An 8,732-nucleotide genomic window follows, 5' to 3' on the forward strand; every position below is an offset into this window, starting at 1 on the left:
TTGGTTCTGACCCATAGTGGCCCTGTATAGGGTTTCCAAGGAGCAGTTGGTGAGTTTGAACCTCTGACCTTGAGAACCTCTGACCTTGAGAACCTCTGATCTTGAGGTTCAAACTGACCTTGCAGTCCAACTCATTAACCCACAGCGCCACGCCAGGATTCTATTTAGGGGATAGGGGAAACACAATTCAATCCATAGCAATAGGTCATTGTGGCGATCCGGAAGTGAAGGAGACTTGTGTCTCACCTCCCATCGGAAGCTCTAGGAGGCAGTCGCCTGGTAGCATTTCCCCTCTGGCAAGATGCATGAGGGTAACACTGCCTTCTCAGTGTTTCTATGAAGTAGGAACTTGCTGCAGCTTCTCAGAGACTCCCAAGGCTTGGGTGGAGTGTGAGAGCAGCCTTTACAGAGGCAAGCTGAAGTAAGACAGAGTTTCCCTGGAGAGGCCCTGGGTAAAGGATCCAGGAACACCCCAACTGCAATCTGGTACATCATCAACTGAGGATCAGATGGGATAGCTCAGTGGAGGGCAGCCGGGGTTGACACTGATGACCAGACAGAGCCCCAAAGGGAGAAGATACCTGAACAGAGACAATGAAGACCACGATGACCCACCTCACTGTTTCCATTCAACAAAGGTGCAGATACTTGGGTGCAATAGAGTTCACCTTGAAGTGACTAACATTAATTTATGCCCAAGTGACAAGCAGGATCTAGGTATGAGAACAGTAAGTGAAGCTTGCTTCATCCCATTTTCCCTATGAAGTTTGTACCTCTCCAAATTAAAACACCCTGCCAAGCACACAAAGGCAGGGAGAGACAATAGAAGGGGCAGTGGAGTTCCTTTGTCACCATTTTGTGGATCTTGGAGCTTGTCGTTTCATTCCTCTGGGTCTCATTTTCTCATCTGTAAGAGGAGATGTAATACTACCTGCTCCGTGGACTTGTTGTGAGGGTTGCACACACACGCACACACACTGAGTTCATAGTCTGTCACATATTAGGAGCTCAGTAAAGAGTCGAGTCTTCCCTGCCTTTCCTTTCTGTGGTCATTTTTCCATTTGAAAACACCATAATTCTATTCAGGAAAGATAAATACACGAAGTTATATAGTCCACTGCCTGGAAAATAAAATAAAACCTTCCCCCATTCTGCAAGGAAGCAATAAAAACCTAGGGCAAGGCACGAAACACAGACAATGAAAACCGGACTTGCTAGGGGGGTGGAGGTGGGTGGGCAGGGTGAGGGCGGTAACTGCACATAATGAAAAACAACAACTCAATACCCTGCTATCATCCTTCATCAAAGGACAGAAATAGAACGCAGACAAACACATTATGTGAAGGGCAAAGGGTTGGTAAGGTTCTGGCCTCTAGGAAAACCCCAGGTTCAATAACGTCATAAGCAGAGGGAGGTTGAAGTTAGTGGCGGGGTTTGACAGTCCTGATGAGCCTGAAACATCACACATTTTTCTTTTGCCCAAGTCACTTTCTCATTAGGCTCTGTATATGCTCCCAGATCAGCCAGTCACATGGTGGGGTTCCCTTCCACTTGATTTTGCAGATAAATAATCAAGGGTTTTCTCTGCCTGGTTTTGGAAAAAGAAAATTTGGGAGTAGAAAATGGTCTCTACTCTCTCTCTCTCTCTCTTTTTAAAGTTTTTATTGTAAATTGAGTGATAGTTTACACAGGAGAACATCAGTTTTGCACTCATTGTTTCATTGCAACGATTACATCTCCTCTGTGCGCCATCATTCAACAGTATTTGCTTCTATTCCCTCTGTTTTTTGTTTTTTGTTTGTTGTTTTTTTTTGGGGGGGGGGGAGATGTACATGAAAACACTCAGGAATATATAATCATTTAAACAACCAAAGGGCACATCCTGCAAGCCTGCCTCCTGGCCACCAGCACTCAGCCTTTCTCTTTCCATGAGTCTAGACTTGTTAGCTGTTTTATCTCTCCATCTCTTCATTTCTGTCTCCATCTCTGGTGTCACTACTTTCAGATCTACTCTTTAGGAGTCCTGGTGTGGTGTTGTAGGATGAGCACCAGACTGCTAACCATAAGGTTGGTAGTCCAAATCCACCAGCTGCTCCTTGGAAACCCTATGCAGAGTCACTATGAGTTGGAACTAACACCACGGCCCTTAACAACAACAACACATTTGGGTGAAGGACTCTTGGGTTCTGAGAGCTCTGCCTTTAACCATGAGAGAAGCACATGGTTACGCCAGGAGCCCTGGTAACTTAGTGAGTTATGAGTTGGGCTGCTAACCACAAAGTCAACAGTTCAAAACTACCAGCTGCTCCATGGGAGAAAGATGAGGCTTTCTGCTCCCATAAAGATTTGAAGCCTTGGAAACCCTATATAGAATCGCTATGAGACTGTACACACAGTACACAACCACTACCACCATAGTTAAGCCTATGAAACTCCCATGGATCACAGCGAAATATTTTCTGATTTGCTGCTGGAAGATGATCCCTCGAGGCTGGAAAGCATTCACGATGCTCTATAGTGGCTGCAGCAATGGACTAGAGCGTGCTGACTATTGTGAAGATGGTATAGGACCAGGAACTGTTTCCTTCTGTTGTATATGGGGTCATCAGGAGTCTGAGCTGACTCAATGGTAACCAGCCACAGCAGCATGATTGAGACTGAATACTAAAGTCATCTACTCTGCTCTGCGATTTTTCACTGTTCTTCTAAGGGAATGTGTTTTTTAAAAAACATTTTCAAGATTGCTGTTAAATACTCATTTGATAGCCACATATTGTGTGTCAGGTTCTGTATCAGGTACTATTGTTGTCAAACGCCATTGAGTCAGTTCTGACTCATAGTGACCCTGTGAAAGGTATCCAAGGAGTAGCTGGTGGGTTTGAACTGCCAACCTTGTGGTTAGCAATCGAGAGCTTATCCTGCAGAACCACACCAAGGAGTCTGTATTAGGTGCTAAACTAAGCCAAATTCATTGCCATCAAGTTGATTACTCTCATAGTGACCCCATGCGTTATACAACAGAATTGTTCTGTATGGTTTTTTGTTTTGTTTTGTTTTTTTGCTATAATCTTTATGGAAGCTGATTCCCAGGTCTTTCTTCTGAGGTACAGCTGAGTGGGTTCAAGTCACCAGCCCTTAGGTTGGTAACTTACTGCCATCAAGCAGGTTCCAACTCAAAGTGACAGTATAAAACAGAACTGCTTTGTAGGGTTTCTGAGACTGTAAATCTTTACAGGATCAGACAGCCTTACCGTCCTCCCTCGGAGTAGCTGGTGGATTTGAACTGCCAACCTTGTGTTAAGCCCAGTGCTTAACACACTATGCCATCAGCACTCCTTCTTTAGCTTGTTAGGTGCTAAGGATACAAATAAAGAATGGGGATCCTGAAACTATTCATGTTCTCAAAGACCTTCTAAATAGAGTTAAGAAAAGAAACATTCTGTGATGGTTATAGGGAGTGAGAATTACTCATGGGCTAGAGGGTAGACACATGCTAACATGGGTCAAGGGCCAGGCAATATACAAGAGGGTGGTTGCCAGAGGAACAATGAAGTAGCGGGAGACACAGGGGGAAATGAACAGAGGTAAATACTGTTAACTCATGGTACATGGAAGGGATTGCAATCATTGTAATGAAGCAAAGTACATGATTTGCTGATTATCAAACTGATGGTCTGCTCAATAAACCCTTCACTCAATTCACAATAAAAAGTTTAAAACACACACACATACACACACACACACACACACACACACAAACCAAAGAGAGATTTGCTTGTGCTATGGCTGCTGGGAACCAGAGTACGGGATTAATAACAGATGTTTCACTAGATCTTTCAAAGCATTAATACCCATGGGCCTCAAATAGCCTTGTGATGGGTTTTCTGGCCCTCATTTTACCAACAGGCATTTTAGGCAGTCCACTTACCTCTTTTGATCTGTGTTTAGTTGAGAACCACACCTAGTGGTCCAATCTCTAGTCACGCTATTTTGACCACCAGTGCTGTTTCTTCCTGTCAGTTTCCTCTGAGTAGCAGCCCAGTGGATGGTACTAAAGGAGACCTCCTAAGCCCTTGTAGGCACACAAGAATTTGTTGTTGGGTCCCACTGCATGGGTTTCCACTCCTGTTGACCCCGTGTGACAATGTAGAACTGCCCCCCATGGTTTACTCGATTATCATCTCTAAGGACACAGAATACCACGTCTTTCTTCCCAGAGTGCTCCTGGGTGGGTTTGAACAGCCAACCTTTCAGTTAACAGCTGAGTTCTTAACCATTATGTCACCAGGGCTCCTAACATGGAGAATTTAGACACTTTTCTTTTTCTTTTTTAAATCAGAAACCACTTCCTGGAAAACTCCTCCATAATTCCTGAAGACCCAGGTTAAACACAACATTTTCAGTAAAACTTGTTGTTCCTCCCCCAGGCATGGCAAAGAGTACCTTCTTTTGTACTCCTACAGCTTTTGGCGTATATAATAGTCATACGAATAAAGATCAAAGAAATACCCATAGCAGTCAGGAGTTGAAGATGCCATTTACTGAGTGTTTCTATGAGGCAGGTGTCATGCAAAGTATTCTACATGCATTATTGAATGCTTAAGAAAATGCCAGGGGGAGATACTATTATTATTTTCCGCTTGCAGATCCTATCAGTTAGGAACTGAGTTGAGCTGTAGGTAGAAACCTGTTTACAATGGTTTAAAAAAATGGGAACTTAATTTTCAAATGGCAGTAAGCTAGAGGTAGGCAGGCTACAGCTGGTATGGTGGCTCCACAGGATCATTCTTATTATGTTGCTTGAGCCCTGGTGGAGACAAGCTGTTGTTAAGTGCTGTCAAGTCGGTTCCGACCCATAGCAACCCTGTACAGGATTTTCAAGGCTGTAAATCTTTATGAGAGCAGAACGCCTCATCTTTCTCCCACGGAGCGGCTGGTAGTTTCGAACTGCTGGCCTTAAGGTTTGCAGCCCGATTTGTAACCACTATGCTAAGAGATCTGCTAAATTTGTGCTCCAGGCAAATTTCCTGTGGTTTTGTCTTATTTGTCAGCAAAGGATGCCACCATCAGGGGATATTGATCTTAGTTGCCAGGAAGCCTGATAATTCCTTTTTCTTTTTTTTTTTTTTTAAGGTGAGCAGATTTCTGCTGCCTTAGTTAGATGGTACTGCCGTAACAAATACCATAACTGAGTGGCTTTAGAGGAAAGAACTTGTTTCTCATCATTCATGAGCCTAGAAGTCTGAATTCAAGGCATCAGATCTAGGGGGAGGTCCCTCTTTGTCTAGTTCATCTTTGACCAGCAGCCTTTTTGTTGATTCAGAGGAGTAGAACTGTTCCATAGGGTGGCCAAGACTGTCAGTCTTTATGGAAACAGACAGGCTCATTCACCCACAGAGTGGGTGGGGGGGTTTAAACCACACACTTTTCATTTAGCAGTCCAATGCTTAACCCACTGTGTCACCAGAGTGCCTCTCATTTCATCTTCTAGCAGCCAGCAATCCTTGGAGTTCCTGGGCTTGTACCTTTCTCCTTTGTCATCGGATAGCATCTCTCTTCCCCCTTACAGGTGTCTATCCTGTTGCTTTTGTGGTTGGTTCAGAAGTAATTAGGTTTAGAACACTCTTTACACTGATAAGGATTCATTAACATAACAATTAAAACTCTATTCCCAAATGGGATTACATCTACAAGTATAGGGATTGTTGTCATTGTTGTTGTTAAGTGCCATGAGTGGGGTCCCACTCATAGTAAGGGTTTCCAAGGAGCAGCTGATGAATTGGAACTACCAACCTTGCAGTTCAAACTGACCTTGTGGTTGAGTGTTTATTCTGCAACGTGGGTTAGTACTCTAAACTGCAAGGTTGGTTAAGTGCCTTTGAGTCAGTTCTGACTAATTCTTTGTTGTTGCTCACTGTTATCTATTCAGTTCAACTGACTCATAGAGACCCTATATAGGGTTTCCAAGAAGTGGCTAGTGGATTTGAACTGCCGACCTTGTGGTTAGCAATCCAGTGCTTATCCTACAGGGCCGCACCAGGGCCCCAACTTCCTTGGTACCAGGAAAATATTTTATTCATCTTGGTATCCCTGGCATTTGTCTATAGTTTTTTTTTTTTTTTTAATAGATAAATGGATAAATGTTACGGCTGCAGTAGCTTTGGCAGCTGAAATTTCTTTCTAGGATAATATCATATATTGTTCTTTTCTTTAAAGTTTCATACCATTGTCTCCAAACAGACAGCTGCAGATTGAAATATAAGAAATGATACTGATTTTTGTGCAGCCATGGGCACATCTGGCCTCTCCCTAAATGCTTAATGTTTGTTTACAGGGCAGGATCTGATTTCCCTTTGTTCTTAGTGGTCATTCAAACATTCCTACACTGCATTGCTTTATTTCTCAGGGAACTGAGAGTTACTTGAATAACAATTTGAGTCACAGGCAGGCAGACCTGATCCCAAATCTCATTTCTTACTGGGTCATGGGGCAGCCCCGGAAGACGCTAGTATCATTGTTGTTGTTGTTGTTAAGTGCCGTTGAGTTGGTTTCAACCCATAGTGACCCTGTATAGGATTTTTGATGAGCAGCTGGTAAGCTTGAACCACCAGCCTTGCAGTTCAAACAGCTTTGCAATCTGGCTCATTAACCCACAGAGCCACACACCAGGCCTCCCTAGTATCATTAGGTTTCTGTATATTGACAAGGAAGGTAGGGAGGGGAGAATTCTTAAGATACTAGTTTAGTAAGTAAAAATTACATAAAACCAGCCACTAATGTCCCCAGGTTTCTTGCTTAAAGCCATCTTTGTGACACGGACCACCCAGAAATGTTTGGATGTGTCTTCAAGGCTACATTGCTTGGTTAGATGATGTCATGGATTGAGTTGTGCCCCCAAATCTGTGAGCTTGATTAGACCATGATTCCCAGCATTATGTGATTGTCTTCCGTTTTGTGATCTGTTGCAATTATCCTCTATTTTGTGATGTGTTGTCAGTCCTAACCTCAGCTTGTTAATGAGGCAGGATTAGGTTATGTTAAAGCTTAGGCTGTTTGTTATATGAATGAGACAGAAGTAGGGTGGGATGCATGCCCTTACTTAAGTCACCATCCTTACTCAGGCCACACCCCTGATCCAATGTAAGGGGTCTACCTGGGGTGTGCCCTGCATCACCTTCTATCTCTTAGGAGATAAAAGGAAAGAGAGAAGTAAGCAGAAACAGAAAGAAAGAGCCAGGAACAAAATAAGTACTTGCAACCCAGGGTCCCTGAGCTGAGAACCTCCTAGACTCAAGGAACACATGGAGATCTCCACGGAACTTAGAGCCCACAGATGTTGAAAGGAGACAAGGACCATCCCCCAGAGAGTACAGTAAGGGAAAATCTTCCAGATTCAGAGCTGGTGCTCTGAATTCAGACTTCCAGCCTCTCAAAATGTGAAAGAATAAATGCATGTCTGTGAAAGCCATCCCTTTGTGGTTTTTCTGTTAGAGCAGCACTAGATCACTAAGACAGTTGAGATCAAGCCCCATCTACTGTGGGGGACTGCCAACTAAAGATCCCTGACTTAGTTTGGGAGTTGTTTCATTCAGCTCAAGAACAAGCATGCAGGCAATTGGACTTCCAACTTGGTTAAGCAAATGCCAGTCTTCTTTTTCCATTCCCATGAGCCTCTGGCCCGTAACTTCCTATCATTAACTAAATAAGAGAATAAGCAATGATCATTTATGCATTTTAGATATTAGGGACTATGCCAAATAAACACTTTATTTTGTCTCATTTCATGCTTAGAAGAACGCTGACAATTGCTACTATCATTTTATGAATGAACAAGGAATATAAGGCTTATTGAAAATTCATAATTTGCCACACATAATTTTGTATCAAGGTGTGATTTATAGAAACTTCACCTTAATTTCTAGTGGCCTCACCTAGGCCACCAAATAAACAACAATAATAAGGGTACTGTAGTTGTTGTTAGGTGCCATTGAGTCAGTTCCGATTCATAGAAACCCTATGTACAACAGAAGGAAACATTGCCTGTCCTTTGCCATTCTCACAATTGTTATGTTTCAGCTCATTATTGCTAACACTGTATCAATATATTTCATTGAGGGTCTTCCTCTTTTTTGCTGACCCTCCACTTTACCAAGCATGATGTCCCTCTCCAGGGACTGGTCTCTTCTGAAAACATGTCCAAAGTATGACAGATGAAGTCTTGCTATACACATGCTTCTAAGGAGCATTCTTAGAATGCTATACTTCTTCAGATTTGTTTGTTCTTCTGGCAGTCCAAGGTACTTTCAATATTTGCCACATGATCATTCAAATGCATCATTGCTTCTGCTGTCTTTCTTATACATTGTCCAACTTTTGGAAACTTTTGAGGTGATTAAAAATGGCATGGCTTGGTTCAGGCGCACCTTAGTTCTCAAATTGATATCTTTGCTCTTAAATACTCTAAAGAGGTCTTTTGCAGCAGACTTTCTAATGCAACACATCGTTTGAATTCTTGACTGCTGCTTGCATGAGCATTGATTGGATCCAAGCCAAATAGTCTTTGACAACTTCAATCTTTTCTCCATTTATTATGGTGCCATTTATTTGTCCAGTGGTGAGGATTTTTGGTTTCTTTGCATTGAGGTGCAATCCATATCGAAGGTTGCAGCCATTGTTCTCCACTTTCAGCAAACAAGGTTGTATCATCTGCATAAGACAGGTTGTTAATGAGT

The sequence above is a fragment of the Chrysochloris asiatica genome, unplaced genomic scaffold, assembly GCF_000296735.1.
Source record: "Chrysochloris asiatica unplaced genomic scaffold, ChrAsi1.0 scaffold00076, whole genome shotgun sequence".
Classification (NCBI taxonomy): domain Eukaryota; kingdom Metazoa; phylum Chordata; class Mammalia; order Afrosoricida; family Chrysochloridae; genus Chrysochloris; species Chrysochloris asiatica.